The sequence below is a fragment of the Meriones unguiculatus genome, chromosome 14 (assembly GCF_030254825.1).
Source record: "Meriones unguiculatus strain TT.TT164.6M chromosome 14, Bangor_MerUng_6.1, whole genome shotgun sequence".
Taxonomy (NCBI): domain Eukaryota; kingdom Metazoa; phylum Chordata; class Mammalia; order Rodentia; family Muridae; genus Meriones; species Meriones unguiculatus.
The window spans coordinates 47,869,148-47,891,884 of NC_083361.1; the positions used below are offsets into that span (position 1 = coordinate 47,869,148).

General features: G+C 48.1%; 2 long non-coding RNA genes and 11 other non-coding genes across 13 annotated transcripts in view; 1 reads left to right on the forward strand and 12 right to left on the reverse strand.

The window, feature by feature from the left end:
* Positions 1-986: 986 nt before the first annotated feature.
* LOC132647901 (small nucleolar RNA SNORD115) lies at positions 987-1,065 on the reverse strand. The gene has a single exon (XR_009586242.1). It is a non-coding gene; the product is annotated as a small nucleolar RNA SNORD115 (small nucleolar RNA).
* A 2,412-nt stretch (positions 1,066-3,477) lies between these two features.
* Positions 3,478-3,556, reverse strand: LOC132647464 (small nucleolar RNA SNORD115). The gene has a single exon (XR_009585833.1). It is a non-coding gene; the product is annotated as a small nucleolar RNA SNORD115 (small nucleolar RNA).
* A 1,738-nt stretch (positions 3,557-5,294) lies between these two features.
* LOC132647912 (small nucleolar RNA SNORD115) lies at positions 5,295-5,373 on the reverse strand. Its single transcript, XR_009586253.1, has one exon. It is a non-coding gene; the product is annotated as a small nucleolar RNA SNORD115 (small nucleolar RNA).
* A 2,399-nt stretch (positions 5,374-7,772) lies between these two features.
* LOC132647423 (small nucleolar RNA SNORD115) lies at positions 7,773-7,851 on the reverse strand. Its single transcript, XR_009585791.1, has one exon. It is a non-coding gene; the product is annotated as a small nucleolar RNA SNORD115 (small nucleolar RNA).
* A 1,737-nt stretch (positions 7,852-9,588) lies between these two features.
* On the reverse strand, positions 9,589-9,667 carry LOC132647323 (small nucleolar RNA SNORD115). Its single transcript, XR_009585691.1, has one exon. It is a non-coding gene; the product is annotated as a small nucleolar RNA SNORD115 (small nucleolar RNA).
* Positions 9,668-12,072: 2,405 nt separating this feature from the next.
* On the reverse strand, positions 12,073-12,151 carry LOC132647434 (small nucleolar RNA SNORD115). The gene has a single exon (XR_009585802.1). It is a non-coding gene; the product is annotated as a small nucleolar RNA SNORD115 (small nucleolar RNA).
* Positions 12,152-13,888: 1,737 nt separating this feature from the next.
* LOC132647334 (small nucleolar RNA SNORD115) lies at positions 13,889-13,967 on the reverse strand. The gene has a single exon (XR_009585702.1). It is a non-coding gene; the product is annotated as a small nucleolar RNA SNORD115 (small nucleolar RNA).
* Positions 13,968-14,093: 126 nt separating this feature from the next.
* LOC132647206 (uncharacterized) lies at positions 14,094-22,645 on the reverse strand. The gene is made up of 8 exons (XR_009585534.1): positions 22,606-22,645; positions 22,170-22,214; positions 20,790-20,896; positions 20,368-20,412; positions 17,879-17,923; positions 16,499-16,605; positions 16,077-16,121; positions 14,094-14,129 (listed from the first exon to the last, which is right to left on the reverse strand). It is a non-coding gene; the product is annotated as an uncharacterized LOC132647206 (long non-coding RNA).
* On the reverse strand, positions 16,364-16,442 carry LOC132647445 (small nucleolar RNA SNORD115). Its single transcript, XR_009585813.1, has one exon. It is a non-coding gene; the product is annotated as a small nucleolar RNA SNORD115 (small nucleolar RNA).
* Positions 16,598-22,737, forward strand: part of LOC132647202 (uncharacterized) — a 30,038-nt gene continuing 23,898 nt past the window's right edge. The window contains exons 1-2 of the long non-coding RNA XR_009585527.1: positions 16,598-17,416; positions 19,970-21,707. This is a non-coding gene — a long non-coding RNA (uncharacterized LOC132647202). The remainder of the gene's footprint in view (positions 17,417-19,969; positions 21,708-22,737) is intronic.
* On the reverse strand, positions 18,180-18,258 carry LOC132647346 (small nucleolar RNA SNORD115). Its single transcript, XR_009585714.1, has one exon. It is a non-coding gene; the product is annotated as a small nucleolar RNA SNORD115 (small nucleolar RNA).
* LOC132647456 (small nucleolar RNA SNORD115) lies at positions 20,655-20,733 on the reverse strand. Its single transcript, XR_009585825.1, has one exon. It is a non-coding gene; the product is annotated as a small nucleolar RNA SNORD115 (small nucleolar RNA).
* On the reverse strand, positions 22,471-22,549 carry LOC132647923 (small nucleolar RNA SNORD115). The gene has a single exon (XR_009586264.1). It is a non-coding gene; the product is annotated as a small nucleolar RNA SNORD115 (small nucleolar RNA).

Here is a 22,737-nt window from a genome sequence, read left to right on the forward strand (position 1 = left end):
TTGCAATGATCTCAAAAGTTTTTGAGTCTACTGCCGAAATCCGTAACGTGTCACGGCATTGGTCTTACACCTGCCCTTATCAGTGGGTCTTTCAGGTGGATCTACTCACGATTGGCTGGAGAATGATGACCAAGTAAGAGTTGAATGAAAACCAGATGAGGATACTCAGGGCCAAAGGACAACCCAATGAATCTTGTTGATTTTCCTCGGTCCAATCACCAGGGTAAGTGACAGACATCTGAGTGAGAGTGTGATGACTAATCCAACCCGGGCAATGGTTCCCAGGGAGCATGGCTATTGTGCAGTCTGATAGCCTTTGGGAACTGTCAGGCTGTCAATTGCTGAAGCTCCTGCTCAAGGATGGCATTGCAAGCAGAAACTCGAGACCAGGCAAGAATAGATTTGGTGGTTCCTACAAATCTCCTGCCAGAAGTCACCCAAAAGGAAAATGCAGAGTGCAGCTCTCAGGTATCCCATTTTGTCTGTGAACGTTCAGTCGTGTCTATTTCTGTTAAAATTCATGGATTCCAGGAACTTTGGAATCACTGCTCTGGAAATGAGGTGTGTGTGGCAGACCCTTTTCAGATTCACCCAAAGTAAATAAGCTGACACCAGCTGAGGATTGTAGAAGGTGTAGGGACATGGCCGTAGACAGGATGTCTAGAGGCAGGATCTTTCCCCTTACCTGGTTGGTGTGAGGCTGTGAGCTCCGAGGGGTCATGGTAGATGACTACAAGACAAGAGAGAAGACAAAGGCATGGGCTCTCCATTTGACAGCATAGACTATCTGAGCAGTAGGCATTCAGAAAAGGTGCTTGCTGGTGGAGTCATCAGTGCTCACACACAGATGGGCCCCAGGAGTGTATAAGATTCTCCCTTAGGAGAAACAAGTGCTTGGGGAGCTTGGAGACCTAGAGACCTCCATATAAATCCCTTGAGAAAGTCTCAAGGAGAAGTAGGCCCTCGTCTCCCAGGTCCGGCTGGCTGGGCCTCAGCGTGATCCTATTAAGCATGATTTTTATGTCATCACCTCTCTTCGTGACATTGGGTTATCATCATAGACCCAGCCATGGACAGACACAGCTACAAGTGCTTTACGATCCTCTACAAGAGCTGCTTACCGGAGCTGACAAGACTTCCTCGGAGTTAGGTGGGCGAACTTTGAGGCCGCACTGAGTAGCAAGGTAGAGACAATGCCAAGGGCCTCAGGGACACCATTTCTCATGTCTGTGAAGCACATTGTGGGTAGGGTAGAAGAGAATGGTCTCAGGGCTCTTGTAAGTGCTTTTCTGCGTAAAAGGTTCAGGTCATAGTAACCTGAGGAGGTTCCTTTCTGTTTTCTGCCTTTGGGGATGAACGCCAAGGTGGCTGCCTATTCGGTCTTAATAGGACAGCAGAGCACAGAAGATAAGTGCATGCTAATAGGTTAGTCGATGCCAAGGAAGCCAAGATACTAAGAGAATCGCCCTTAGCCTCACTGCTTCCACAGTCAGATGAGCCAGCTCACTCCTTTCTTTGCCACGGACACTGTCCTGGCATTGTTACCACCAACCATCTCAACCCATTTTGACAAGGCCATGCAGAGCAACCCTTCAGAATGGACAAACATCTGCTGGAGCACCCATTATGCACCAGAGGAAACATCACCTGGGGATGATCCCTTCTCTGAAGGGACTAACTCTCGCCTTGAAATCCTAAGATGGAAAAAAATCTCATTTTTACTGCTAGCGCTAAAAGATCACGGGAGACACATGAACTCAAAGTATGGTGGAGGATTCTGTGGTAGCTCTAATGTTCGTCCCTGGCTGCAGGGTGAAAAGCTCTCAAAGGCCTTTGAGTATGCCACTGGAATTCTTACTGTTTTTCATGGCATTGGTGTCTGTCAGAGTATACTGCTCTTATCAGTGGTCCTACCCATACTTGTACTTTAAGCTTGGCCGTAGAATGATCACCAAGTAAGAGAAGAAGAGCAACAGATCCAAAACATCTGCGCCCATGGGTCTCCTCTTAGGCTGATATCCCAACCAGGGACCATTCATGGGGATAACCCAGAAACCCTAGAGCCACCACCCAGATGCAGCCCTTGGCAGCTCAGTCTCCAGGTTAGTTCCCTAATAATGGGAACCGGGACTGTCTCTGACCTGGACTCAATGGCTGGCCCTTTGAACACTTCCCCCTGATGGGGAAGCAGCCTCAGAAGGCCACAGAGGAAGACAATGCCATCAGTTCTCATGAGACTTGATAGGCTAGGTCAAGTGGAAGTTGTGGAGGCCTTCCCCTAACAGTGGACTTGGCAAGGGGCATGGGAGGACATGAGGGATGGAGGGAGGGTGGGATTGGGTGGTGAGGAGGGAGGAGGCTTGAGCTGGGATGCCAAGTTAAGCAACTGTGTTTTATCAAAGAAGAAGAAGAAGAAGAAGAAGAAGAAGAAGAAGAAGAAGAAGAAGAAGAAGAAGAAGAAGAAGAAGAAGAAGAAGAAGAGTATAACATAAATGTATTTTATAGAAACTCTTACATGGATTTGAGTCTACTACTGGAATTTTCACTGTGTCTCATGGCATTTGTGTCTGTGAGATTACACCTGACCTCATCAGTGGTCCTACATATCCTTGTACTTTTTGATAGGATGGAGAATGTTCACTAAGTATGAGAAGAAAGAAACACAGATGATGATATCCAGGGCCAAAGGAATACCCCCGAATGTTGTGATTTCCCTAGGTCCAATTACTAGGCTAAGAGGCTTCGGGATTCAAATGTGATCGCTAATGCCAATCCTGGCTTTTGTTCCTAGGGTGCTTGGGGATATGGGAGATTTAGACCTAGTCTAACTGTCGGCACGTCAATTGCTGCAGCTCCTGCTCAAGAGTGGCAGTGCAAGCAGAAACCTAAAATCAGGGATGAATGGATTTGGCGATTCCTACAAATCTACTGCAGGAAATCACCCAAATGGAAAACCCAGAGACCAGCTCTCAGCCATCCTGTTCTGTCTGTGAACATTGACTCATATCTATTTGAGTGAGAATGATGGGAATCCAGGAAATCTGGAATTCCTGCTCTAGAAATGGAGGTGTCCTGGGAAGACCATTTTCGGATTCACCCAAAGACGATAATTTGAGACCAGCAGAGATTGTAAAACCTGGAGGCATAGTCAGTGGAAATTGTGTCCCAAGCCAGCAACTTTCCACTCACCTGATTGGTGTGAGGCTGTGGACTGCAAGAGGTCACGGCAGATGACTACAAGGAAAGACAGAAGACAAAGGCTTGAGCCCCCTGCCCCTTGGCAGCATAGTCTAGTGGAGCTGTAGAAAATCAGAAAAGGAGCTGGTCGATGGGGCCCTCGGTGCTCTCACTCAGATGTGCCCCAGGAGTGTATAGGAATCTGCCTCAGGGAAAAAGGGGCTTTGGGACCTAAGGAATTCCCTCAACATCACTTGTCTCAAGGAGAAGTAGGCCCTCATCTCCCACATCTCCTTGGCTGGGCCTCAGCGTAATCCTACTGAGCAGGAATTTTATGTCATCACCTCTTTTCGTGACATTGGGTTGTCAACACAGACCCAGCCATGGACAGACAGAGCTACGCATGCCTTTTGATCCTCTATAATAACAGCTTACCAGAGCCGACAAGACTTCCTCGGAGATAGGTTGTGGTAAGTTTAGCCTTCACGGGATAGCTGGGTCCCGATGACTTCAAGGGTTGCAGGGACAGCATTTTTTTCTGTCCTGTGAAGGAGCACATTGTGAGTGGAGTGGAAGAGAATGTGGTCAGGGCATCTGTATGTCCTCTATGGCCTAAAATGGTCAGGTCAAAGTAATGTGAGGATGCACCTCCAGGAGTAGTGCCTTTGGGGACAGGAGCAGTGAAAGGCTTCTCTTGCATCCTGGAATGAATGCCACGCACCCAGGAATAATGATGGCCAACAATTTAATCAGGGCCAAAGAAGCAAAAGCAGTGAGAGGATCAAACTTAGCCTCTCTGCTTCCACAGCCAGAGATAGCCAGCTCCCACCTTTCAGTACCATGGCCATTCTCCTAGCATTGTCTACACCTATGTCCTTCCTCATGTGATTTTGACACTGGTGGAAAGAGCAACCTGTAGGATGGGCAAATATCTGCTGGGTGGTCCTTTATGCATTTGAGAAAACATCATAGGGGTAGTCTTCTCTCTCCAGGGCATGCTTCTCACCTGGAAATCCTCGGATGGATTTCTGTCTGGATCTCGTGGTGCTACCAGACCAGGGTAGGCACAGAAACACACAAAGTATTGTGTAGGCCTCCTGTCTAGCTGAAATGTAGTTGCATGGCGACCCATTGCAATGATCTCAAAAGTTTTTGAGTCTACTGCCGAAATCCGTAACGTGTCACGGCATTGGTCTTACACCTGCCCTTATCAGTGGGTCTTTCAGGTGGATCTACTCACGATTGGCTGGAGAATGATGACCAAGTAAGAGTTGAATGAAAACCAGATGAGGATACTCAGGGCCAAAGGACAACCCAATGAATCTTGTTGATTTTCCTCGGTCCAATCACCAGGGTAAGTGACAGACATCTGAGTGAGAGTGTGATGACTAATCCAACCCGGGCAATGGTTCCCAGGGAGCATGGCTATTGTGCAGTCTGATAGCCTTTGGGAACTGTCAGGCTGTCAATTGCTGAAGCTCCTGCTCAAGGGTGGCATTGCAAGCAGAAACTCGAGACCAGGCAAGAATAGATTTGGTGGTTCCTACAAATCTCCTGCCAGAAGTCACCCAAAAGGAAAATGCAGAGTGCAGCTCTCAGGTATCCCATTTTGTCTGTGAACGTTCAGTCGTGTCTATTTCTGTTAAAATTCATGGATTCCAGGAACTTTGGAATCACTGCTCTGGAAATGAGGTGTGTGTGGCAGACCCTTTTCAGATTCACCCAAAGTAAATAAGCTGACACCAGCTGAGGATTGTAGAAGGTGTAGGGATATGGCCGTAGACAGGATGTCTAGAGGCAGGATCTTTCCCCTTACCTGGTTGGAGTGAGGCTGTGAGCTCCGAGGGGTCATGGTAGATGACTACAAGACAAGAGAGAAGACAAAGGCATGGGCTCTCCATTTGACAGCATAGACTATCTGAGCAGTAGGCATTCAGAAAAGGTGCTTGCTGGTGGAGTCATCAGTGCTCACACACAGATGGGCCCCAGGAGTGTATAAGATTCTCCCTTAGGAGAAACAAGTGCTTGGGGAGCTTGGAGACCTAGAGACCTCCATATAAATCCCTTGAGAAAGTCTCAAGGAGAAGTAGGCCCTCGTCTCCCAGGTCCGGCTGGCTGGGCCTCAGCGTGATCCTATTAAGCATGATTTTTATGTCATCACCTCTCTTCGTGACATTGGGTTATCATCATAGACCCAGCCATGGACAGACACAGCTACAAGTGCTTTACGATCCTCTACAAGAGCTGCTTACCGGATCTCACAAGACATCCTCAGAGGTAGGTGGGGGAACCTTGAGGCCGCGCTCGGGAGCAAGGTAGAGACAATGCCAAGGGCCTCAGGGACACCATTTCTCATGTCTGTGAAGCACATTGTGGGTAGGGTAGAAGAGAATGATCTCAGGGCTCTTGTAAGTGCTTTTCTGCGTAAAAGGTTCAGGTCATAGTAACCTGAGGAGGTTCCTTTCTGTTTTCTGCCTTTGGGGATGAACGCCAAGGTGGCTGCCTATTCGGTCTTAATAGGACAGCAGAGCACAGAAGATAAGTGCATGCTAATAGGTTAGTCGATGCCAAGGAAGCCAAGATACTAAGAGAATCGCCCTTAGCCTCACTGCTTCCACAGTCAGATGAGCCAGCTCACTCCTTTCTTTGCCACGGACACTGTCCTGGCATTGTTACCACCAACCATCTCAACCCATTTTGACAAGGCCATGCAGAGCAACCCTTCAGAATGGACAAACATCTGCTGGAGCACCCATTATGCACCAGAGGAAACATCACCTGGGGATGATCCCTTCTCTGAAGGGACTAACTCTCGCCTTGAAATCCTAAGATGGAAAAAAATCTCATTTTTACTGCTAGCGCTAAAAGATCACGGGAGACACATGAACTCAAAGTATGGTGGAGGATTCTGTGGTAGCTCTAATGTTCGTCCCTGGCTGCAGGGTGAAAAGCTCTCAAAGGCCTTTGAGTATGCCACTGGAATTCTTACTGTTTTTCATGGCATTGGTGTCTGTCAGAGTATACTGCTCTTATCAGTGGTCCTACCCATACTTGTACTTTAAGCTTGGCCGTAGAATGATCACCTAGTAAGAGAAGAAGAGCAACAGATCCAAAACATCTGTGCCCATGGGTCTCCTCTTAGGCTGATACCCCTACCAGGGACCATTCATCGGGATAACCCAGAAACCCTAGAGCCACCACCCAGATGCAGCCCTTGGCAGCTCAGTCTCCAGGTTAGTTCCCTAATAATGGGAACCGGGACTGTCTCTGACCTGGACTCAATGGCTGGCCCTTTGAACACTTCCCCCTGATGGGGAAGCAGCCTCAGCAGGCCACAGAGGAAGACAATGCCGTCAGTTCTCATGAGACTTGATAGGCTAGGTCAGGTGGAAGTTGTGGAGGCCTTCCCCTAACAGTGGACTTGGCAAGGGGCATGGGAGGACATGAGGGAGGGAGGGAGGGTGGGATTGGGTGGTGAGGAGGGAGGAGGCTTGAGCTGGGATGCCAAGTTAAGCAACTGTGTTTTATCAAAGAAGAAGAAGAAGAAGAAGAAGAAGAAGAAGAAGAAGAAGAAGAAGAAGAAGAGGAAGAAGAAGAAGAGTATAACATAAATGTATTTTATAGAAACTCTTACATGGATTTGAGTCTACTACTGGAATTCTCACTGTGTCTCATGGCATTTGTGTCTGTGAGATTACACCTGACCTCATCAGTGGTCCTACATATCCTTGTATTTTTTGATAGGATGGAGAATGTTCACTAAGTATGAGAAGAAAGAAACACAGATGATGATATCCAGGGCCAAAGGAATACCCCCGAATGTTGTGATTTCCCTAGGTCCAATTACTAGGCTAAGAGGCTTCGGGATTCAAATGTGATCGCTAATGCCAATCCTGGCTTTTGTTCCTAGGGTGCTTGGGGATATGGGAGATTTAGACCTAGTCTAACTGTCGGCATGTCAATTGCTGCAGCTCCTGCTCAAGAGTGGCAGTGCAAGCAGAAACCTAAAATCAGGGATGAATGGATTTGGCGATTCCTACAAATCTACTGCAGGAAATCACCCAAATGGAAAACCCAGAGCCCAGCTCTCAGCCATCCTGTTCTGTCTGTGAACATTGACTCATATATATTTGAGTGAGAATGATGGGAATCCAGGAAATCTGGAATTCCTGCTCTAGAAATGGAGGCGTCCTGGGAAGACCATTTTCAGATTCACCCAAAGACGATAATTTGAGACCAGCAGAGATTGTAAAACCTGGAGGCATAGTCAGTGGAAATTGTGTCCCAAGCCAGCAACTTTCCACTCACCTGATTGGTGTGAGGCTGTGGACTGCAAGAGGTCACGGCAGATGACTACAAGGAAAGACAGAAGACAAAGGCGTGAGCCCCCTGCCCCTTGGCAGCATAGTCTAGTGGAGCTGTAGAAAATCAGAAAAGGAGCTGGTCGATGGGGCCCTCGGGGCTCTCACACAGATGTGCCCCAGGAGTGTATAGGAATCTGCCTCAGGGAAAAAGGGGCTTTGGGACCTAAGGACTTCCCTTACATCACTTGTCTCAAAGAGAAGTAGGCCCTCATCTCCCACATCTCCTTGGCTGGGCCTCAGCGTAATCCTACTGAGCATGAATTTTATGTCATCACCTCTTTTCGTGACATTGGGTTGTCTACACAGACCCAGCCATGGACAGACAGAGCTACGCATGTCTTTTGATCCTCTACAATAACAGCTTACCAGAGCCCACAAGACTTCCATGGAGATGGGTTGAGGTAAGTTTAGCCTGCACGGGATAGCTGGGTCCCAATGACTTCAAGGGATGCAGGGACAGCATTTTTTCTGTCCTGTGAAGGAGCACATTGTGAGTGGAGTGGAAGAGAATGTGGTCAGGGCATCTGTATGTCCTCTATGGCCTAAAATGGTCAGGTCAAAGTAATGTGAGGATGCACCTCCAGGAGTAGTGCCTTTGGGGACAGGAGCAGTGAAAGGCTTCTCTTGCATCCTGGAATGAATGCCACGCACCCAGGAATAATGATGGCCAACAATTTAATCAGGGCCAAAGAAGCAAAAGCAGTGAGAGGATCAAACTTAGCCTCTCTGCTTCCACAGCCAGAGATAGCCAGCTCCCACCTTTCAGTACCATGGCCATTCTCCTAGCATTGTCTACACCTATGTCCTTCCTCATGTGATTTTGACACTGGTGGAAAGAGCAACCTGTAGGATGGGCAAATATCTGCTGGGTGGTCCTTTATGCATTTGAGAAAACATCATAGGGGTAGTCTTCTCTCTCCAGGGCATGCTTCTCACCTGGAAATCCTCGGAGGGATTTCTGTCTGGATCTCGTGGTGCTACCAGACCAGGGTAGGCACAGAAACACACAAAGTATTGTGTAGGCCTCCTGTCTAGCTGAAATGTAGTTGCATGGCGACCCATTGCAATGATCTCAAAAGTTTTTGAGTCTACTGCCGAAATCCGTAACGTGTCACGGCATTGGTCTTACACCTGCCCTTATCAGTGGGTCTTTCAGGTGGATCTACTCACGATTGGCTGGAGAATGATGACCAAGTAAGAGTTGAATGAAAACCAGATGAGGATACTCAGGGCCAAAGGACAACCCAATGAATCTTGTTGATTTTCCTCGGTCCAATCACCAGGGTAAGTGACAGACATCTGAGTGAGAGTGTGATGACTAATCCAACCCGGGCAATGGTTCCCAGGGAGCATGGCTATTGTGCAGTCTGATAGCCTTTGGGAACTGTCAGGCTGTCAATTGCTGAAGCTCCTGCTCAAGGGTGGCATTGCAAGCAGAAACTCGAGACCAGGCAAGAATAGATTTGGTGGTTCCTACAAATCTCCTGCCAGAAGTCACCCAAAAGGAAAATGCAGAGTGCAGCTCTCAGGTATCCCATTTTGTCTGTGAACGTTCAGTCGTGTCTATTTCTGTTAAAATTCATGGATTCCAGGAACTTTGGAATCACTGCTCTGGAAATGAGGTGTGTGTGGCAGACCCTTTTCAGATTCACCCAAAGTAAATAAGCTGACACCAGCTGAGGATTGTAGAAGGTGTAGGGATATGGCCGTAGACAGGATGTCTAGAGGCAGGATCTTTCCCCTTACCTGGTTGGTGTGAGGCTGTGAGCTCCGAGGGGTCATGGTAGATGACTACAAGACAAGAGAGAAGACAAAGGCATGGGCTCTCCATTTGACAGCATAGACTATCTGAGCAGTAGGCATTCAGAAAAGGTGCTTGCTGGTGGAGTCATCAGTGCTCACACACAGATGGGCCCCAGGAGTGTATAAGATTCTCCCTTAGGAGAAACAAGTGCTTGGGGAGCTTGGAGACCTAGAGACCTCCATATAAATCCCTTGAGAAAGTCTCAAGGAGAAGTAGGCCCTCGTCTCCCAGGTCCGGCTGGCTGGGCCTCAGCGTGATCCTATTAAGCATGATTTTTATGTCATCACCTCTCTTAGTGACATTGGGTTATCATCATAGACCCAGCCATGGACAGACACAGCTACAAGTGCTTTACGATCCTCTACAAGAGCTGCTTACCGGAGCTGACAAGACTTCCTCGGAGTTAGGTGGGCGAACTTTGAGGCCGCACTGAAGAGCAAGGTAGAGACAATGCCAAGGGCCTCAGGGACACCATTTCTCATGTCTGTGAAGCACATTGTGGGTAGGGTAGAAGAGAATGATCTCAGGGCTCTTGTAAGTGCTTTTCTGCGTAAAAGGTTCAGGTCATAGTAACCTGAGGAGGTTCCTTTCTGTTTTCTGCCTTTGGGGATGAACGCCAAGGTGGCTGCCTATTCGGTCTTAATAGGACAGCAGAGCACAGAAGATAAGTGCATGCTAATAGGTTAGTCGATGCCAAGGAAGCCAAGATACTAAGAGAATCGCCCTTAGCCTCACTGCTTCCACAGTCAGATGAGCCAGCTCACTCCTTTCTTTGCCACGGACACTGTCCTGGCATTGTTACCACCAACCATCTCAACCCATTTTGACAAGGCCATGCAGAGCAACCCTTCAGAATGGACAAACATCTGCTGGAGCACCCATTATGCACCAGAGGAAACATCACCTGGGGATGATCCCTTCTCTGAAGGGACTAACTCTCGCCTTGAAATCCTAAGATGGAAAAAAATCTCATTTTTACTGCTAGCGCTAAAAGATCACGGGAGACACATGAACTCAAAGTATGGTGGAGGATTCTGTGGTAGCTCTAATGTTCGTCCCTGGCTGCAGGGTGAAAAGCTCTCAAAGGCCTTTGAGTATGCCACTGGAATTCTTACTGTTTTTCATGGCATTGGTGTCTGTCAGAGTATACTGCTCTTATCAGTGGTCCTACCCATACTTGTACTTTAAGCTTGGCCGTAGAATGATCACCTAGTAAGAGAAGAAGAGCAACAGATCCAAAACATCTGTGCCCATGGGTCTCCTCTTAGGCTGATACCCCTACCAGGGACCATTCATCGGGATAACCCAGAAACCCTAGAGCCACCACCCAGATGCAGCCCTTGGCAGCTCAGTCTCCAGGTTAGTTCCCTAATAATGGGAACCGGGACTGTCTCTGACCTGGACTCAATGGCTGGCCCTTTGAACACTTCCCCCTGATGGGGAAGCAGCCTCAGCAGGCCACAGAGGAAGACAATGCCGTCAGTTCTCATGAGACTTGATAGGCTAGGTCAGGTGGAAGTTGTGGAGGCCTTCCCCTAACAGTGGACTTGGCAAGGGGCATGGGAGGACATGAGGGAGGGAGGGAGGGTGGGATTGGGTGGTGAGGAGGGAGGAGGCTTGAGCTGGGATGCCAAGTTAAGCAACTGTGTTTTATCAAAGAAGAAGAAGAAGAAGAAGAAGAAGAAGAAGAAGAAGAAGAAGAAGAAGAAGAAGAAGAAGAAGAAGAAGAAGAGTATAACATAAATGTATTTTATAGAAACTCTTACATGGATTTGAGTCTACTACTGGAATTCTCACTGTGTCTCATGGCATTTGTGTCTGTGAGATTACACCTGACCTCATCAGTGGTCCTACATATCCTTGTACTTTTTGATAGGATGGAGAATGTTCACTAAGTATGAGAAGAAAGAAACACAGATGATGATATCCAGGGCCAAAGGAATACCCCCGAATGTTGTGATTTCCCTAGGTCCAATTACTAGGCTAAGAGGCTTCGGGATTCAAATGTGATCGCTAATGCCAATCCTGGCTTTTGTTCCTAGGGTGCTTGGGGATATGGGAGATTTAGACCTAGTCTAACTGTCGGCACGTCAATTGCTGCAGCTCCTGCTCAAGAGTGGCAGTGCAAGCAGAAACCTAAAATCAGGGATGAATGGATTTGGCGATTCCTACAAATCTACTGCAGGAAATCACCCAAATGGAAAACCCAGAGCCCAGCTCTCAGCCATCCTGTTCTGTCTGTGAACATTGACTCATATCTATTTGAGTGAGAATGATGGGAATCCAGGAAATCTGGAATTCCTGCTCTAGAAATGGAGGCGTCCTGGGAAGACCATTTTCAGATTCACCCAAAGACGATAATTTGAGACCAGCAGAGATTGTAAAACCTGGAGGCATAGTCAGTGGAAATTGTGTCCCAAGCCAGCAACTTTCCACTCACCTGATTGGTGTGAGGCTGTGGACTGCAAGAGGTCACGGCAGATGACTACAAGGAAAGACAGAAGACAAAGGCGTGAGCCCCCTGCCCCTTGGCAGCATAGTCTAGTGGAGCTGTAGAAAATCAGAAAAGGAGCTGGTCGATGGGGCCCTCGGTGCTCTCACACAGATGTGCCCCAGGAGTGTATAGGAATCTGCCTCAGGGAAAAAGGGGCTTTGGGACCTAAGGACTTCCCTTACATCACTTGTCTCAAAGAGAAGTAGGCCCTCATCTCCCACATCTCCTTGGCTGGGCCTCAGCGTAATCCTACTGAGCATGAATTTTATGTCATCACCTCTTTTCGTGACATTGGGTTGTCTACACAGACCCAGCCATGGACAGACAGAGCTACGCATGTCTTTTGATCCTCTACAATAACAGCTTACCAGAGCCCACAAGACTTCCATGGAGATGGGTTGAGGTAAGTTTAGCCTGCACGGGATAGCTGGGTCCCAATGACTTCAAGGGATGCAGGGACAGCATTTTTTCTGTCCTGTGAAGGAGCACATTGTGAGTGGAGTGGAAGAGAATGTGGTCAGGGCATCTGTATGTCCTCTATGGCCTAAAATGGTCAGGTCAAAGTAATGTGAGGATGCACCTCCAGGAGTAGTGCCTTTGGGGACAGGAGCAGTGAAAGGCTTCTCTTGCATCCTGGAATGAATGCCACGCACCCAGGAATAATGATGGCCAACAATTTAATCAGGGCCAAAGAAGCAAAAGCAGTGAGAGGATCAAACTTAGCCTCTCTGCTTCCACAGCCAGAGATAGCCAGCTCCCACCTTTCAGTACCATGGCCATTCTCCTAGCATTGTCTACACCTATGTTCTTCCTCATGTGATTTTGACACTGGTGGAAAGAGCAACCTGTAGGATGGGCAAATATCTGCTGGGTGGTCCTTTATGCATTTGAGAAAACATCATAGGGGTAGTCTTCTCTCTCCAGGGCATGCTTCTCACCTGGAAATCCTCGGAGGGATTTCTGTCTGGATCTCGTGGTGCTACCAGACCAGGGTAGGCACAGAAACACACAAAGTATTGTGTAGGCCTCCTGTCTAGCTGAAATGTAGTTGCATGGCGACCCATTGCAATGATCTCAAAAGTTTTTGAGTCTACTGCCGAAATCCGTAACGTGTCACGGCATTGGTCTTACACCTGCCCTTATCAGTGGGTCTTTCAGGTGGATCTACTCACGATTGGCTGGAGAATGATGACCAAGTAAGAGTTGAATGAAAACCAGATGAGGATACTCAGGGCCAAAGGACAACCCAATGAATCTTGTTGATTTTCCTCGGTCCAATCACCAGGGTAAGTGACAGACATCTGAGTGAGAGTGTGATGACTAATCCAACCCGGGCAATGGTTCCCAGGGAGCATGGCTATTGTGCAGTCTGATAGCCTTTGGGAACTGTCAGGCTGTCAATTGCTGAAGCTCCTGCTCAAGGGTGGCATTGCAAGCAGAAACTCGAGACCAGGCAAGAATAGATTTGGTGGTTCCTACAAATCTCCTGCCAGAAGTCACCCAAAAGGAAAATGCAGAGTGCAGCTCTCAGGTATCCCATTTTGTCTGTGAACGTTCAGTCGTGTCTATTTCTGTTAAAATTCATGGATTCCAGGAACTTTGGAATCACTGCTCTGGAAATGAGGTGTGTGTGGCAGACCCTTTTCAGATTCACCCAAAGTAAATAAGCTGACACCAGCTGAGGATTGTAGAAGGTGTAGGGATATGGCCGTAGACAGGATGTCTAGAGGCAGGATCTTTCCCCTTACCTGGTTGGTGTGAGGCTGTGAGCTCCGAGGGGTCATGGTAGATGACTACAAGACAAGAGAGAAGACAAAGGCATGGGCTCTCCATTTGACAGCATAGACTATCTGAGCAGTAGGCATTCAGAAAAGGTGCTTGCTGGTGGAGTCATCAGTGCTCACACACAGATGGGCCCCAGGAGTGTATAAGATTCTCCCTTAGGAGAAACAAGTGCTTGGGGAGCTTGGAGACCTAGAGACCTCCATATAAATCCCTTGAGAAAGTCTCAAGGAGAAGTAGGCCCTCGTCTCCCAGGTCCGGCTGGCTGGGCCTCAGCGTGATCCTATTAAGCATGATTTTTATGTCATCACCTCTCTTAGTGACATTGGGTTATCATCATAGACCCAGCCATGGACAGACACAGCTACAAGTGCTTTACGATCCTCTACAAGAGCTGCTTACCGGAGCTGACAAGACTTCCTCGGAGTTAGGTGGGCGAACTTTGAGGCCGCACTGAAGAGCAAGGTAGAGACAATGCCAAGGGCCTCAGGGACACCATTTCTCATGTCTGTGAAGCACATTGTGGGTAGGGTAGAAGAGAATGATCTCAGGGCTCTTGTAAGTGCTTTTCTGCGTAAAAGGTTCAGGTCATAGTAACCTGAGGAGGTTCCTTTCTGTTTTCTGCCTTTGGGGATGAACGCCAAGGTGGCTGCCTATTCGGTCTTAATAGGACAGCAGAGCACAGAAGATAAGTGCATGCTAATAGGTTAGTCGATGCCAAGGAAGCCAAGATACTAAGAGAATCGCCCTTAGCCTCACTGCTTCCACAGTCAGATGAGCCAGCTCACTCCTTTCTTTGCCACGGACACTGTCCTGGCATTGTTACCACCAACCATCTCAACCCATTTTGACAAGGCCATGCAGAGCAACCCTTCAGAATGGACAAACATCTGCTGGAGCACCCATTATGCACCAGAGGAAACATCACCTGGGGATGATCCCTTCTCTGAAGGGACTAACTCTCGCCTTGAAATCCTAAGATGGAAAAAAATCTCATTTTTACTGCTAGCGCTAAAAGATCACGGGAGACACATGAACTCAAAGTATGGTGGAGGATTCTGTGGTAGCTCTAATGTTCGTCCCTGGCTGCAGGGTGAAAAGCTCTCAAAGGCCTTTGAGTATGCCACTGGAATTCTTACTGTTTTTCATGGCATTGGTGTCTGTCAGAGTATACTGCTCTTATCAGTGGTCCTACCCATACTTGTACTTTAAGCTTGGCCGTAGAATGATCACCTAGTAAGAGAAGAAGAGCAACAGATCCAAAACATCTGTGCCCATGGGTCTCCTCTTAGGCTGATACCCCTACCAGGGACCATTCATCGGGATAACCCAGAAACCCTAGAGCCACCACCCAGATGCAGCCCTTGGCAGCTCAGTCTCCAGGTTAGTTCCCTAATAATGGGAACCGGGACTGTCTCTGACCTGGACTCAATGGCTGGCCCTTTGAACACTTCCCCCTGATGGGGAAGCAGCCTCAGCAGGCCACAGAGGAAGACAATGCCGTCAGTTCTCATGAGACTTGATAGGCTAGGTCAGGTGGAAGTTGTGGAGGCCTTCCCCTAACAGTGGACTTGGCAAGGGGCATGGGAGGACATGAGGGAGGGAGGGAGGGTGGGATTGGGTGGTGAGGAGGGAGGAGGCTTGAGCTGGGATGCCAAGTTAAGCAACTGTGTTTTATCAAAGAAGAAGAAGAAGAAGAAGAAGAAGAAGAAGAAGAAGAAGAAGAAGAAGAAGAAGAAGAAGAAGAGTATAACATAAATGTATTTTATAGAAACTCTTACATGGATTTGAGTCTACTACTGGAATTCTCACTGTGTCTCATGGCATTTGTGTCTGTGAGATTACACCTGACCTCATCAGTGGTCCTACATATCCTTGTACTTTTTGATAGGATGGAGAATGTTCACTAAGTATGAGAAGAAAGAAACACAGATGATGATATCCAGGGCCAAAGGAATACCCCCGAATGTTGTGATTTCCCTAGGTCCAATTACTAGGCTAAGAGGCTTCGGGATTCAAATGTGATCGCTAATGCCAATCCTGGCTTTTGTTCCTAGGGTGCTTGGGGATATGGGAGATTTAGACCTAGTCTAACTGTCGGCACGTCAATTGCTGCAGCTCCTGCTCAAGAGTGGCAGTGCAAGCAGAAACCTAAAATCAGGGATGAATGGATTTGGCGATTCCTACAAATCTACTGCAGGAAATCACCCAAATGGAAAACCCAGAGCCCAGCTCTCAGCCATCCTGTTCTGTCTGTGAACATTGACTCATATCTATTTGAGTGAGAATGATGGGAATCCAGGAAATCTGGAATTCCTGCTCTAGAAATGGAGGCGTCCTGGGAAGACCATTTTCAGATTCACCCAAAGACGATAATTTGAGACCAGCAGAGATTGTAAAACCTGGAGGCATAGTCAGTGGAAATTGTGTCCCAAGCCAGCAACTTTCCACTCACCTGATTGGTGTGAGGCTGTGGACTGCAAGAGGTCACGGCAGATGACTACAAGGAAAGACAGAAGACAAAGGCGTGAGCCCCCTGCCCCTTGGCAGCATAGTCTAGTGGAGCTGTAGAAAATCAGAAAAGGAGCTGGTCGATGGGGCCCTCGGTGCTCTCACACAGATGTGCCCCAGGAGTGTATAGGAATCTGCCTCAGGGAAAAAGGGGCTTTGGGACCTAAGGACTTCCCTTACATCACTTGTCTCAAAGAGAAGTAGGCCCTCATCTCCCACATCTCCTTGGCTGGGCCTCAGCGTAATCCTACTGAGCATGAATTTTATGTCATCACCTCTTTTCGTGACATTGGGTTGTCTACACAGACCCAGCCATGGACAGACAGAGCTACGCATGTCTTTTGATCCTCTACAATAACAGCTTACCAGAGCCCACAAGACTTCCATGGAGATGGGTTGAGGTAAGTTTAGCCTGCACGGGATAGCTGGGTCCCAATGACTTCAAGGGATGCAGGGACAGCATTTTTTCTGTCCTGTGAAGGAGCACATTGTGAGTGGAGTGGAAGAGAATGTGGTCAGGGCATCTGTATGTCCTCTATGGCCTAAAATGGTCAGGTCAAAGTAATGTGAGGATGCACCTCCAGGAGTAGTGCCTTTGGGGACAGGAGCAGTGAAAGGCTTCTCTTGCATCCTGGAATGAATGCCACGCACCCAGGAATAATGATGGCCAACAATTTAATCAGGGCCAAAGAAGCAAAAGCAGTGAGAGGATCAAACTTAGCCTCTCTGCTTCCACAGCCAGAGATAGCCAGCTCCCACCTTTCAGTACCATGGCCATTCTCCTAGCATTGTCTACACCTATGTTCTTCCTCATGTGATTTTGACACTGGTGGAAAGAGCAACCTGTAGGATGGGCAAATATCTGCTGGGTGGTCCTTTATGCATTTGAGAAAACATCATAGGGGTAGTCTTCTCTCTCCAGGGCATGCTTCTCACCTGGAAATCCTCGGAGGGATTTCTGTCTGGATCTCGTGGTGCTACCAGACCAGGGTAGGCACAGAAACACACAAAGTATTGTGTAGGCCTCCTGTCTAGCTGAAATGTAGTTGCATGGCGACCCATTGCAATGATCTCAAAAGTTTTTGAGTCTACTGCCGAAATCCGTAACGTGTCACGGCATTGGTCTTACACCTGCCCTTATCAGTGGGTCTTTCAGGTGGATCTACTCACGATTGGCTGGAGAATGATGACCAAGTAAGAGTTGAATGAAAACCAGATGAGGATACTCAGGGCCAAAGGACAACCCAATGAATCTTGTTGATTTTCCTCGGTCCAATCACCAGGGTAAGTGACAGACATCTGAGTGAGAGTGTGATGACTAATCCAACCCGGGCAATGGTTCCCAGGGAGCATGGCTATTGTGCAGTCTGATAGCCTTTGGGAACTGTCAGGCTGTCAATTGCTGAAGCTCCTGCTCAAGGGTGGCATTGCAAGCAGAAACTCGAGACCAGGCAAGAATAGATTTGGTGGTTCCTACAAATCTCCTGCCAGAAGTCACCCAAAAGGAAAATGCAGAGTGCAGCTCTCAGGTATCCCATTTTGTCTGTGAACGTTCAGTCGTGTCTATTTCTGTTAAAATTCATGGATTCCAGGAACTTTGGAATCACTGCTCTGGAAATGAGGTGTGTGTGGCAGACCCTTTTCAGATTCACCCAAAGTAAATAAGCTGACACCAGCTGAGGATTGTAGAAGGTGTAGGGATATGGCCGTAGACAGGATGTCTAGAGGCAGGATCTTTCCCCTTACCTGGTTGGTGTGAGGCTGTGAGCTCCGAGGGGTCATGGTAGATGACTACAAGACAAGAGAGAAGACAAAGGCATGGGCTCTCCATTTGACAGCATAGACTATCTGAGCAGTAGGCATTCAGAAAAGGTGCTTGCTGGTGGAGTCATCAGTGCTCACACACAGATGGGCCCCAGGAGTGTATAAGATTCTCCCTTAGGAGAAACAAGTGCTTGGGGAGCTTGGAGACCTAGAGACCTCCATATAAATCCCTTGAGAAAGTCTCAAGGAGAAGTAGGCCCTCGTCTCCCAGGTCCGGCTGGCTGGGCCTCAGCGTGATCCTATTAAGCATGATTTTTATGTCATCACCTCTCTTAGTGACATTGGGTTATCATCATAGACCCAGCCATGGACAGACACAGCTACAAGTGCTTTACGATCCTCTACAAGAGCTGCTTACCGGAGCTGACAAGACTTCCTCGGAGTTAGGTGGGCGAACTTTGAGGCCGCACTGAAGAGCAAGGTAGAGACAATGCCAAGGGCCTCAGGGACACCATTTCTCATGTCTGTGAAGCACATTGTGGGTAGGGTAGAAGAGAATGATCTCAGGGCTCTTGTAAGTGCTTTTCTGCGTAAAAGGTTCAGGTCATAGTAACCTGAGGAGGTTCCTTTCTGTTTTCTGCCTTTGGGGATGAACGCCAAGGTGGCTGCCTATTCGGTCTTAATAGGACAGCAGAGCACAGAAGATAAGTGCATGCTAATAGGTTAGTCGATGCCAAGGAAGCCAAGATACTAAGAGAATCGCCCTTAGCCTCACTGCTTCCACAGTCAGATGAGCCAGCTCACTCCTTTCTTTGCCACGGACACTGTCCTGGCATTGTTACCACCAACCATCTCAACCCATTTTGACAAGGCCATGCAGAGCAACCCTTCAGAATGGACAAACATCTGCTGGAGCACCCATTATGCACCAGAGGAAACATCACCTGGGGATGATCCCTTCTCTGAAGGGACTAACTCTCGCCTTGAAATCCTAAGATGGAAAAAAATCTCATTTTTACTGCTAGCGCTAAAAGATCACGGGAGACACATGAACTCAAAGTATGGTGGAGGATTCTGTGGTAGCTCTAATGTTCGTCCCTGGCTGCAGGGTGAAAAGCTCTCAAAGGCCTTTGAGTATGCCACTGGAATTCTTACTGTTTTTCATGGCATTGGTGTCTGTCAGAGTATACTGCTCTTATCAGTGGTCCTACCCATACTTGTACTTTAAGCTTGGCCGTAGAATGATCACCTAGTAAGAGAAGAAGAGCAACAGATCCAAAACATCTGTGCCCATGGGTCTCCTCTTAGGCTGATACCCCTACCAGGGACCATTCATCGGGATAACCCAGAAACCCTAGAGCCACCACCCAGATGCAGCCCTTGGCAGCTCAGTCTCCAGGTTAGTTCCCTAATAATGGGAACCGGGACTGTCTCTGACCTGGACTCAATGGCTGGCCCTTTGAACACTTCCCCCTGATGGGGAAGCAGCCTCAGCAGGCCACAGAGGAAGACAATGCCGTCAGTTCTCATGAGACTTGATAGGCTAGGTCAGGTGGAAGTTGTGGAGGCCTTCCCCTAACAGTGGACTTGGCAAGGGGCATGGGAGGACATGAGGGAGGGAGGGAGGGTGGGATTGGGTGGTGAGGAGGGAGGAGGCTTGAGCTGGGATGCCAAGTTAAGCAACTGTGTTTTATCAAAGAAGAAGAAGAAGAAGAAGAAGAAGAAGAAGAAGAAGAAGAAGAAGAAGAAGAAGAAGAAGAAGAGTATAACATAAATGTATTTTATAGAAACTCTTACATGGATTTGAGTCTACTACTGGAATTCTCACTGTGTCTCATGGCATTTGTGTCTGTGAGATTACACCTGACCTCATCAGTGGTCCTACATATCCTTGTACTTTTTGATAGGATGGAGAATGTTCACTAAGTATGAGAAGAAAGAAACACAGATGATGATATCCAGGGCCAAAGGAATACCCCCGAATGTTGTGATTTCCCTAGGTCCAATTACTAGGCTAAGAGGCTTCGGGATTCAAATGTGATCGCTAATGCCAATCCTGGCTTTTGTTCCTAGGGTGCTTGGGGATATGGGAGATTTAGACCTAGTCTAACTGTCGGCACGTCAATTGCTGCAGCTCCTGCTCAAGAGTGGCAGTGCAAGCAGAAACCTAAAATCAGGGATGAATGGATTTGGCGATTCCTACAAATCTACTGCAGGAAATCACCCAAATGGAAAACCCAGAGCCCAGCTCTCAGCCATCCTGTTCTGTCTGTGAACATTGACTCATATCTATTTGAGTGAGAATGATGGGAATCCAGGAAATCTGGAATTCCTGCTCTAGAAATGGAGGCGTCCTGGGAAGACCATTTTCAGATTCACCCAAAGACGATAATTTGAGACCAGCAGAGATTGTAAAACCTGGAGGCATAGTCAGTGGAAATTGTGTCCCAAGCCAGCAACTTTCCACTCACCTGATTGGTGTGAGGCTGTGGACTGCAAGAGGTCACGGCAGATGACTACAAGGAAAGACAGAAGACAAAGGCGTGAGCCCCCTGCCCCTTGGCAGCATAGTCTAGTGGAGCTGTAGAAAATCAGAAAAGGAGCTGGTCGATGGGGCCCTCGGTGCTCTCACACAGATGTGCCCCAGGAGTGTATAGGAATCTGCCTCAGGGAAAAAGGGGCTTTGGGACCTAAGGACTTCCCTTACATCACTTGTCTCAAAGAGAAGTAGGCCCTCATCTCCCACATCTCCTTGGCTGGGCCTCAGCGTAATCCTACTGAGCATGAATTTTATGTCATCACCTCTTTTCGTGACATTGGGTTGTCTACACAGACCCAGCCATGGACAGACAGAGCTACGCATGTCTTTTGATCCTCTACAATAACAGCTTACCAGAGCCCACAAGACTTCCATGGAGATGGGTTGAGGTAAGTTTAGCCTGCACGGGATAGCTGGGTCCCAATGACTTCAAGGGATGCAGGGACAGCATTTTTTCTGTCCTGTGAAGGAGCACATTGTGAGTGGAGTGGAAGAGAATGTGGTCAGGGCATCTGTATGTCCTCTATGGCCTAAAATGGTCAGGTCAAAGTAATGTGAGGATGCACCTCCAGGAGTAGTGCCTTTGGGGACAGGAGCAGTGAAAGGCTTCTCTTGCATCCTGGAATGAATGCCACGCACCCAGGAATAATGATGGCCAACAATTTAATCAGGGCCAAAGAAGCAAAAGCAGTGAGAGGATCAAACTTAGCCTCTCTGCTTCCACAGCCAGAGATAGCCAGCTCCCACCTTTCAGTACCATGGCCATTCTCCTAGCATTGTCTACACCTATGTTCTTCCTCATGTGATTTTGACACTGGTGGAAAGAGCAACCTGTAGGATGGGCAAATATCTGCTGGGTGGTCCTTTATGCATTTGAGAAAACATCATAGGGGTAGTCTTCTCTCTCCAGGGCATGCTTCTCACCTGGAAATCCTCGGAGGGATTTCTGTCTGGATCTCGTGGTGCTACCAGACCAGGGTAGGCACAGAAACACACAAAGTATTGTGTAGGCCTCCTGTCTAGCTGAAATGTAGTTGCATGGCGACCCATTGCAATGATCTCAAAAGTTTTTGAGTCTACTGCCGAAATCCGTAACGTGTCACGGCATTGGTCTTACACCTGCCCTTATCAGTGGGTCTTTCAGGTGGATCTACTCACGATTGGCTGGAGAATGATGACCAAGTAAGAGTTGAATGAAAACCAGATGAGGATACTCAGGGCCAAAGGACAACCCAATGAATCTTGTTGATTTTCCTCGGTCCAATCACCAGGGTAAGTGACAGACATCTGAGTGAGAGTGTGATGACTAATCCAACCCGGGCAATGGTTCCCAGGGAGCATGGCTATTGTGCAGTCTGATAGCCTTTGGGAACTGTCAGGCTGTCAATTGCTGAAGCTCCTGCTCAAGGGTGGCATTGCAAGCAGAAACTCGAGACCAGGCAAGAATAGATTTGGTGGTTCCTACAAATCTCCTGCCAGAAGTCACCCAAAAGGAAAATGCAGAGTGCAGCTCTCAGGTATCCCATTTTGTCTGTGAACGTTCAGTCGTGTCTATTTCTGTTAAAATTCATGGATTCCAGGAACTTTGGAATCACTGCTCTGGAAATGAGGTGTGTGTGGCAGACCCTTTTCAGATTCACCCAAAGTAAATAAGCTGACACCAGCTGAGGATTGTAGAAGGTGTAGGGATATGGCCGTAGACAGGATGTCTAGAGGCAGGATCTTTCCCCTTACCTGGTTGGTGTGAGGCTGTGAGCTCCGAGGGGTCATGGTAGATGACTACAAGACAAGAGAGAAGACAAAGGCATGGGCTCTCCATTTGACAGCATAGACTATCTGAGCAGTAGGCATTCAGAAAAGGTGCTTGCTGGTGGAGTCATCAGTGCTCACACACAGATGGGCCCCAGGAGTGTATAAGATTCTCCCTTAGGAGAAACAAGTGCTTGGGGAGCTTGGAGACCTAGAGACCTCCATATAAATCCCTTGAGAAAGTCTCAAGGAGAAGTAGGCCCTCGTCTCCCAGGTCCGGCTGGCTGGGCCTCAGCGTGATCCTATTAAGCATGATTTTTATGTCATCACCTCTCTTCGTGACATTGGGTTATCATCATAGACCCAGCCATGGACAGACACAGCTACAAGTGCTTTACGATCCTCTACAAGAGCTGCTTACCGGAGCTGACAAGACTTCCTCGGAGTTAGGTGGGCGAACTTTGAGGCCGCACTGAAGAGCAAGGTAGAGACAATGCCAAGGGCCTCAGGGACACCATTTCTCATGTCTGTGAAGCACATTGTGGGTAGGGTA